At 44.4% G+C, this 8,467-nt stretch overlaps 1 non-coding gene and 1 pseudogene across 1 annotated transcript; both read left to right on the forward strand.

The window, feature by feature from the left end:
- The first annotated feature begins 2,098 nt into the window (after positions 1–2,098).
- Positions 2,099–4,634, forward strand: LOC122470017 (annotated as a pseudogene).
- Positions 4,635–7,943: 3,309 nt separating this feature from the next.
- On the forward strand, positions 7,944–8,016 carry TRNAK-UUU. The gene has a single exon. It is a non-coding gene; the product is annotated as a tRNA-Lys (tRNA).
- Positions 8,017–8,467: the final 451 nt, after the last annotated feature.

An 8,467-nucleotide genomic window follows, 5' to 3' on the forward strand; every position in this document is an offset into this window, starting at 1 on the left:
CATGAGCCAGTGGGGGAGGGGCAGAGAGAGAGGAAGACACAGAATCCAAAGCAGGCTCTAGGCTCTGAGCCATCAGCACAGAGCCTGATGCAGGGCTCAAACCCACAAACCATGAGATCATGACCTGAATCAAATTCAGATGCTTAACCGACTGAGCCACTCAGGCACCCCAAAATTACCTGACTTTTTAAAACATTTTTTTTAACGTTTATTTATTATTGAGAGACGGAGACAGAGAGAGACACAGCATGCGCATGGGAGGGGCAGAGAGAGGCGGTGACACAGAACCTGAAGCAGGCTCCAGGCTGCGAGCCATTATCACAGAGCCCGAGGTAGGGCTCAAACTCACAGACCACGAGATCACGACCTGAGCTGAAGTCAGACGCTTAACTGACTGAGCCACCCAGGCGCCCCAAAATTACCTTTTTATTTATTTATTTAAAAAAAATTTTTTTTTCAACGTTTTTTATTTATTTTTGGGACAGAGAGAGACAGAGCATGAACAGGGGAGGGGCAGAGAGAGAGGGAGACACAGAATCGGAAACAGGCTCCAGGCTCTGAGCCATCAGCCCAGAGCCCGACGCGGGGCTCGAACCCATGGGCCGCGAGATCGTGACCTGGCTGAAGTCGGATGCTTAACCAACTGCGCCACCCAGGCGCCCCCAAAATTACCTTTTTAAAAGCACACAATACCATTCTGATCTATTAGGTGCCACTTTTTTGCATATATTATCTCATTTAGGACTCCTATTAATCCAATTAAAAATATGCTTTCTTCCTTTCTTAAAACAGACACATGAGAAGTTACTTGCCTGAATAAATAGTCCATGAACATTGTTATTCCAGCAATACTATTCTTGCTCACAGCACTGTTGAAACTCTCCTCTGGGTTTTTTTTTGGGGGGTGGGGGGTGGGGACACTTTGCAGCATATTCTTTTGACTGCACTCAGTTGTGGAAAATTTTCACCTTCTAAAGTTTAGAACCTTATTTATCTACCTACCTACCTAGATCTCTCATCAAAAGGAATTCAGCACAAATAAAAACAAGGTCGTTATTTTTACTTGCCGGCTTATAGACATTCATCTCCAGCACCAGCAAGAATACTGAGGAACAGGAACCCTCTGCACTGCCAGGGACAGTATGACTCACTACAAACCTTTGGAAAGCAATTTGGCAATATATGTGTCCAAGCCATTTAGAAATGTTCAAACATGTTAAGGAGGCATTCCTTTCCTGGGCATGTATCCTGTAAGAAATAAGCCCACTGACCCAGTCAAAGGAAGGAAGCATGCGGAGCCACAGGGAAGCGAGGCTTGAATCAACGTTCTTGCAAGAGCAGGTGCCTGACAGGCATCCTTGGGGCAGTTGCAGCTGACAATTTATTTCCTAGCGTGCAAGCCCCTCCCCCGGTTCCCCATTGGCTGAGTGCCACCGAGGGTACAGCCTTACCAGACATCACTTGTGCCCACGTAAAGCATAAAGTAATCTGATTAGAACAAATGTACATTCCCTGAGGTGATGCAGAGACTTTCAGTCCCTCCTCCCTTTGTTCTTTGGCACATGCTCCTCGCAAAGCTGGTGAAAATAAGCCTGCAAGACAAAAGGGAAGAAGAACCAGGTAGTGAAGTGTCTAAGGGTTTGTGACTCCATTGTTGGTGGGTGGGGGGAAGAGGGGGGGTCGTATATATTTCCGATAGGTTATAAACCTCTTGTTAACTAGAGACACTACAACTTTCATTCTGGTATTTCTGAAGATGAATCTTCTTCCTCACTTCTCGCAATCTTATATTCTAAAGTTTATTCAAAGTGAGGTCCGATGCCATAGATATCTAATGGAAACCTAGTCCATTGCCTATGAAATATATTCCACCCTCCAACTGACTATCAGGTGACTTCTGTTCTCACCTGGGGAGTCGTGGCAGAGCCATCCGAGGAAACCATTAAACCCTGCTGCAGATCGTGGGCTAGAGGAGGTTGGGAAACTGGCACCACAGCCCCCCCACCGTGAAGGGCTAGGGTTCCAGTTAGTTTCATTTGCATCTCTAAGTACAAGGTGGGTTAGCCGACTTCTCCTTTGCATGTGTAAAGAGCCCAGCATGGGTACTGCAGTTAAGAGTTCCACAGTTCTGATTTCCACTGTGTTGATCGCAAACGCACAGCTCCTAGGACTACTATTTTGAAGTAAGAACCATTTAAGTGTGCTCCTTTGCAAATCAGTCTTATTCAAAGGCTTTTCCTCCAGGGTTAGCTTTTGCCTTTCCTTTTCAACTGTTTTTTTGTTTTTGTTTTTTTTTTGCTAACGAATCCACTATTCTCTTCCACCCTGCCCCCAAATTTGGCCTTCTATTTCAAGGGCTTAAAAGTATTTATAAAGACTCTCAATACCAAGTGCAAATGAATCCTTGTACACACTTTAAAAGGATCCTGCAATACCTTTCAGCATCTATCACTCCCCCCCTACTGTTTATTGCCCCCCCATGCAATGCCCGTCCTTGTTCCTGTCTTATTTTGTTACATGTGTGAATGATTGCTCCCCACCCACAGTCCCTTCTTAGATATGCTTCTGTTTCCACAGGCCAGACAAGCTACCCCTACCTGCCCATCACTGTGAACTGGACCCATGAGACCAGGGTCCAGTTCACATTCCACTTGCTAAATTGGAAGACATTCCACTTGCTCCAAGAATTTGGAGGTGGGCAGGAAGCTTGTCTCTTCTGAATTTGGATATAGGGATTGAGAGAATGGTCTGCAAAGGACCAACTAGAATGCCAACAAATCGTGGGGTGAAATCACCACTTGGGGACAGTAGCAAAGATGAGAGGCCAGGGAGGTGGTGGTGACCAGGAGAGAGAGAGAGAGAGAGAGAGAGAGAGAGAGAGAGAGAGAGAGAGGGAGGGAGAGAAACTGCCTAGAGTTGGTATTCTCAATCTCGAAGCTCAGTTGGGTTCCTGGGGGTCCTGTTTCTATATAATAAACCTCCCTTTACGTGAACTAGCATAAATGGGTTTTAGTTAATGACACTAAATAATCCTTGAATCATATTCGCCGAGTGGGTCTTCAAAATAAAGATTATATAAACTAATGAATAAATATTAACCATATTAGGCATCAGTCCCATTCTTTCTTTTCTTCTCTTTTCTGCTCCTTTAAAAAACTGTGAAATAGGCCATCTGTACAGAAGAGTGCATACAATTTCTATACAAGGTTAAAACCACCTCTGGTTGAAACTATGCTCGTGTTTTATGAATTCCTCTGGGCCAGGTAGTAAATATTTTTCACTTTGCAGGGCATACACTCTTTGCCAGAACTTCTCTGGTCTGTTTGCAGCACTAAAGCACATAATGAATGTGGTCGTGTTCCGGTAAATTTTATTATAAAAACAGGCAGCAGGCTGCATTTGGCCCGTAGGTCATCGTTGAAAGACTATGGCTTAAAGAAGACTTATGACCCCTGGTCCAAAGAATTTTGAAGCAAAGTTCTGCATAACCACCACCCAGGTCAATAATAGAGCTAACACTGGAGAAGTTTCTGTCTGCCCATCCTGCATAATAATTCCTCACTTCCTTAAAGACACGACCACCATTCTGACACTTGTGATGGACATCTTCTTGCTTCTCTTTACAGCTTTCCCAGCAACGTATGCATTACTGGGCAGGATAGCTTACTTTTGCCTGTTTTAAAAATGCTAATACATGGAACCCTACTGCATGTGTTCTTCTTTGTCTCCTTTTCTTCCTCCTCCGGGCTTACACAATCTCTTCCAGACTTTAATAAGAGGAAACACTTCCCAAAGGCATTATGGTGGGGAGGTGACAAGGCTGTGGGGGGGGGGGGTGGCCCAACCCAGTCTGGCTGATGAGGTTGGAATATGCCACGAAGTTCCTCAACTTTTTCTACTTCGAGTCCCTCAGCAGATGTGTGGCAGTGACACATGGGTGGTGACCCTGTAGCTGCTGCTGGAGCCCAGTCTGGGGCCCTGCAGAGTCGGCAGTGCCAACCAGAGCAGGCAGAAGGGCTTTGTGACACCTTGAAGATCTCCTTCCAGGTCAGGGACACCCTGATGCTGGCAGACAAACCCTCTTCTTGGTGCTGGAGGAAGACGGCAGAGTAAAGACAGAAGAGTTTTTCCAAACCCTGACAGACAAGACAGCGTCCGTGGTCCTCCAGAAGGGGCAGAAGTAGCAGTCCCCATCAGAGCAGCTGAGGTCCCACGTGCAGGGGGGAGAACACTGAAAGCCTGGGAGAAACCCTTGAGAGGTGCCAACCCCATGCTTGTCTTGATGCAAGGGACTGGGTACTAATTTCCCCCTCCCATAAGACTGCCAAGAAGGTCAAAGTGGCCTGCAAAACCTTTGACCCGTACAAAATTAACCCACAGGACTTCGTCGGTTGTTTGAGAGCGAAGGCAACTCCTGATGGGACATACTCCATTTCCTATGATATGCACTTCTACGGGGTCAAGTGCATCATGAAGGAAGCTCTTTACTGGCCCCTCTGTGGCATGCAGGCCATAGGCCACATGCTGCTTGCACCTTTTTCTACACGCAGCAACTCTTGGGCGCCGCAGAGGGAGGGCAGCCCCAGGGCAGGGCCACGTCTCTCTCGCCAACCAGTCTGAAGATACTACAATGAAGGTCCAAGTCCTTGGACGCCTTCCCAGCCAAAGACTAGACTGGGAACCCAATGTTCAGTTGGTACCATCAGGCTGGCAGCTAAAGAGCTTCTTGCCTCCTCATACCTCCCTCTCCCCAACAAGATCGTGAATGAGGAAGCGTGAGGAAGGGCACGAAACCAGGTGTGGGCCGGCCAAAGGAGAACTAAGCGTTCTTGGCCTGGCCTAGTTTGTTCCTGCCCAACGTAGCTTAGCTGACCAAGGCTATGGCATGAAGTCTGCTCCTCAGCAACCCATATTTTCACACGCTATATTTTCAGTACACTCCTGGCCCCCCCCCCCCCCCATGCAGAGTACTCCTGAGTGAACGCTCGAGTCCCCTAGTGCGACATTAGAATGTTCACAATAAACTATTTATGCTGGGGGAGAGGACACTCCCCACCTCATTTTATGAGCCTGGTATAAATTTGATATTAACATTGGACAAGACATTATGAGAAAGGATAATTCCAGGCTAATTTCACTCAGGAACATTAGATGTAAAAATCCTATACAAAAAATTTACAGATTCCAGCAATACGCAAAAGGCCAACATACATAATGATCAACTTACTTTTCCCCCCAGGAAAGCAAGATGTGCTTCACAGTCAAAAATCAACCACTGTCATTCTCTATATTCACTGAACAGAGGAGAAAAACTATTTGCGTAATCACCTCAACAGGCGTAGAAAGGGTTTTGCTTAAGTTCAGCACCCATTTATGGTTAAAAAGAAAGCTTCTAGCAATCCAGGAAGTGAACTTCCTTAATCTGATCATAAGCATTCACAAAAAGCTTATACTAAACACCGTCATTAATCATTAAATGTTAAAACTTTTTTTCTTTTGGTTTTGAGAATAAGGCAAAGTGTGTTGACTAATGTCTGAGAAGCAGACGCCAAGATGGGTCTCGAAGTGCAACGTACTTGTTGGAGGTGACACTTGTGAAAGATGGAGAGGGAGCAGGATTGGGCAGAGAAAGCCGCAGGCTGCAGTGTGGCTCTGACGCATGTGGTAGGAGAGGGGAGGGATGAACAAGAGACAGGAGCAGCCTCCAATCGCAGTGCAGCTCTGGGAATATCTTCACCAACCCAATGGGGAGCTGTGTCTCAATTTTTCCCATAGGGGAACCCCAGGCTGCCCAAATAAGTGACTCCTTCCACCACTGCCATGCTCACTTGTTGGCTGGAAGCCGCTCTGGAACTGCTTGGCCCCAGCTCAGAAGCTGGAGGAGATCCTGAAGCCGCCTGCAGTCGGAGGCCGTGAGCTAACCACACTCCCAAGGTCAGGCTCATTTCTGAAGGGGGATCTCAGAGGCACAGCTCCTTGGTGCCACAAGGATTTCCAGTGTGACCAAGTCTGCTCAACGCTGTGCTAGAGGCCCCAGGCAGGCCATAAAGAATAGGGAAATAGGAAAAAAAATTTTAGGAAAGAAGAAATAACACTGACATTATTCGAAGATTCTATGAATTGCAAATGCCAAAGGAATATACAAGTAAATGTTTAGACTAATTGAGTTCAGCAGGTGTGCTACATACAATGTCTATTTTATTTTATTTTTCAATGCTTATTTATTTATTTTGAGGGAGAGACAGAATGCAAGCAGGGGAGGGGCAGAGAGAAAAGGAGACAGAGAATCCCAAGCAGGCTCCATGCTTTGAGCCCTGAGCCTGATGCAGGGCTTGATCCCAGGAACTGTGAGATCACGACTTGAGCTGAAATCAAGAGCCAGACGTTTAACCAACTGAGCCACCCAGGTGCCCCATGTACAATGTCTATTTTAAAACTGAACTGCAGGGGCACCTGGGTGGCTCAGTCAGTTGAGCATCTGACTCTTGGCATCAGTTAAGGTCATAATCTCACAGTTTGTGGGTTTGAGCCCTGTACTGGGTTCCATGCTGACAGTGCAGAGCCTGCTTGGGTTTCTCTCTCTCTGTCTCTCTCTGCCCCTCCTGTGTGCGCGCGCGCTCTCTCTCAAAATAAATAAAGAAACTTTAAAAAAATTAAAAAAAAAAGAAAAGTTAATTGCATTCCCACATCCTAATAACCTAAGAATCAAATGTGTAAGAATACAATTACAAAAGATGTGCAAATGAACAAATGATGTTTTTACACAGTGAACTGTAATACATTATTGAGAGAAACACACACACACACACACACACACACACACACACACACCACTAAGTATATGGAGAGATAAACCATACTCATATATTGGTAAATCAATATCGTAAAAATGTCAATTCTCTCCAGTGATGCAATTCTGATCAAAACTCCCAGTGTTTTTCTTTCTTTCATCACAGAATTTAACAAACCAATTCTAAATATTTTATCAAAATGCAAAGGACTAAGAATAGACAAGGTATTATTGAAAAATTAGATGGAGGCCATACTTCACTAAATATCAAGACTTACAGAACTATAGTAATGAGGTAGGATGGCGTTGGGGTAACAATGGATAGAGACTAATGGAAGAGACCGAGACTCCAGGAAAGACCATGCAACATGGACAATGGATTTAGGCCAAGGACAGCACTTCAGAGCAATAGAGGATGGCCTTTTCAATAAACAGTGCTGGGCAATTGGACCTTCATATAAAGAAAATGAAACTTGACCTTACCTTACACCATATGCAAAAGTTAATAACAGGTTGATCATACATCGTGCAAGGCTAAACAACAGTGTTTGTAGAAGATAATATAAACAATAGGGAAGGATTTTTACAGCAGAACACAATGTTTTAAACATAAAAGGTTTAATAAATTTCCTTGAGCGTGAAAAGCAAGCCACAAAGTGGGAGAAAATATTTGTGACACACAGACCAAGAAGAACGTGTATTGGGAATATATGCCGAACACCCATACAATTCAACGAGAAAGAGATAATAAGGGGGGAAATTGGGCAAAAGAAGGGATATCCAAATAGCTAAGAAGCATGAAAATATGTACAACCTCACTAGTCATGAGGGACATGCCAACTAAAACCACAATGTAGGCGCACCTGGGTGGCTCAGTTGGTTAAGCATCTGACTCTTGATTTCGTCTCGGGTCATGATTTCACAGTTTGTAGGATCGAGCCACACATCGGGCTCTGTGCTGACAGTACAGAGCTTGCTGGGATTCTGTCTCTCTCCCTCTACCCCTGCCCTACTTGTTCACGTGCCTCTGTCTGTCTCTCTCAAAACAAATAAATAAACAGAATAAAATAAAATAAAATAAAATAAAATAAAATAAAATAAAATAAAATAAAATAAAATAAAATAAAATAAAACAAAACTACAATGTAGAGGTGCCTGGCTGGCTCAGTTGGAAGAGCATAAGACTTTTGATCTCAGGGTTGTGGGTTCGAGCCACATGTCGGGTGTAGAGATTATTTGAAAATAGAGTCTCCAAGGAAAACAACAACAACAACAACAACAACAACAACAACAACAACTGCGATGTAAAATGACACTGCACGCACCAGAAAGACTGAAATTAAAAGGACTAAGAAGATAATAGCATCAGTTGTATCATATTCTTCTCGGTTTTTATAACCTGAACCTAATCGTAAAGAAACACTAGACAAACACCAACTGGGGGACGTTCTACAGAATAAGTATATTTTTCAACAATGCCAATATCATGAAAGACAATAGCTGAGGAATGGTTCCATTTTAACGAAAAGAAAGGGGAGGGGGGCCTCACTGGGTCAGTGGGTAGAGTGAGCAACTCTTGATCTCAGGGTTGTAAGTTTGAGCCCCACGTTGGGTAAAGAAATTACTTAAAATAAAATAAAATTAGTTAAAAAACAAAAGAAAAGAAAACTAAGGGGA

The sequence above is a fragment of the Prionailurus bengalensis genome, chromosome D3, assembly GCF_016509475.1.
Source record: "Prionailurus bengalensis isolate Pbe53 chromosome D3, Fcat_Pben_1.1_paternal_pri, whole genome shotgun sequence".
Lineage (NCBI taxonomy): Eukaryota > Metazoa > Chordata > Mammalia > Carnivora > Felidae > Prionailurus > Prionailurus bengalensis.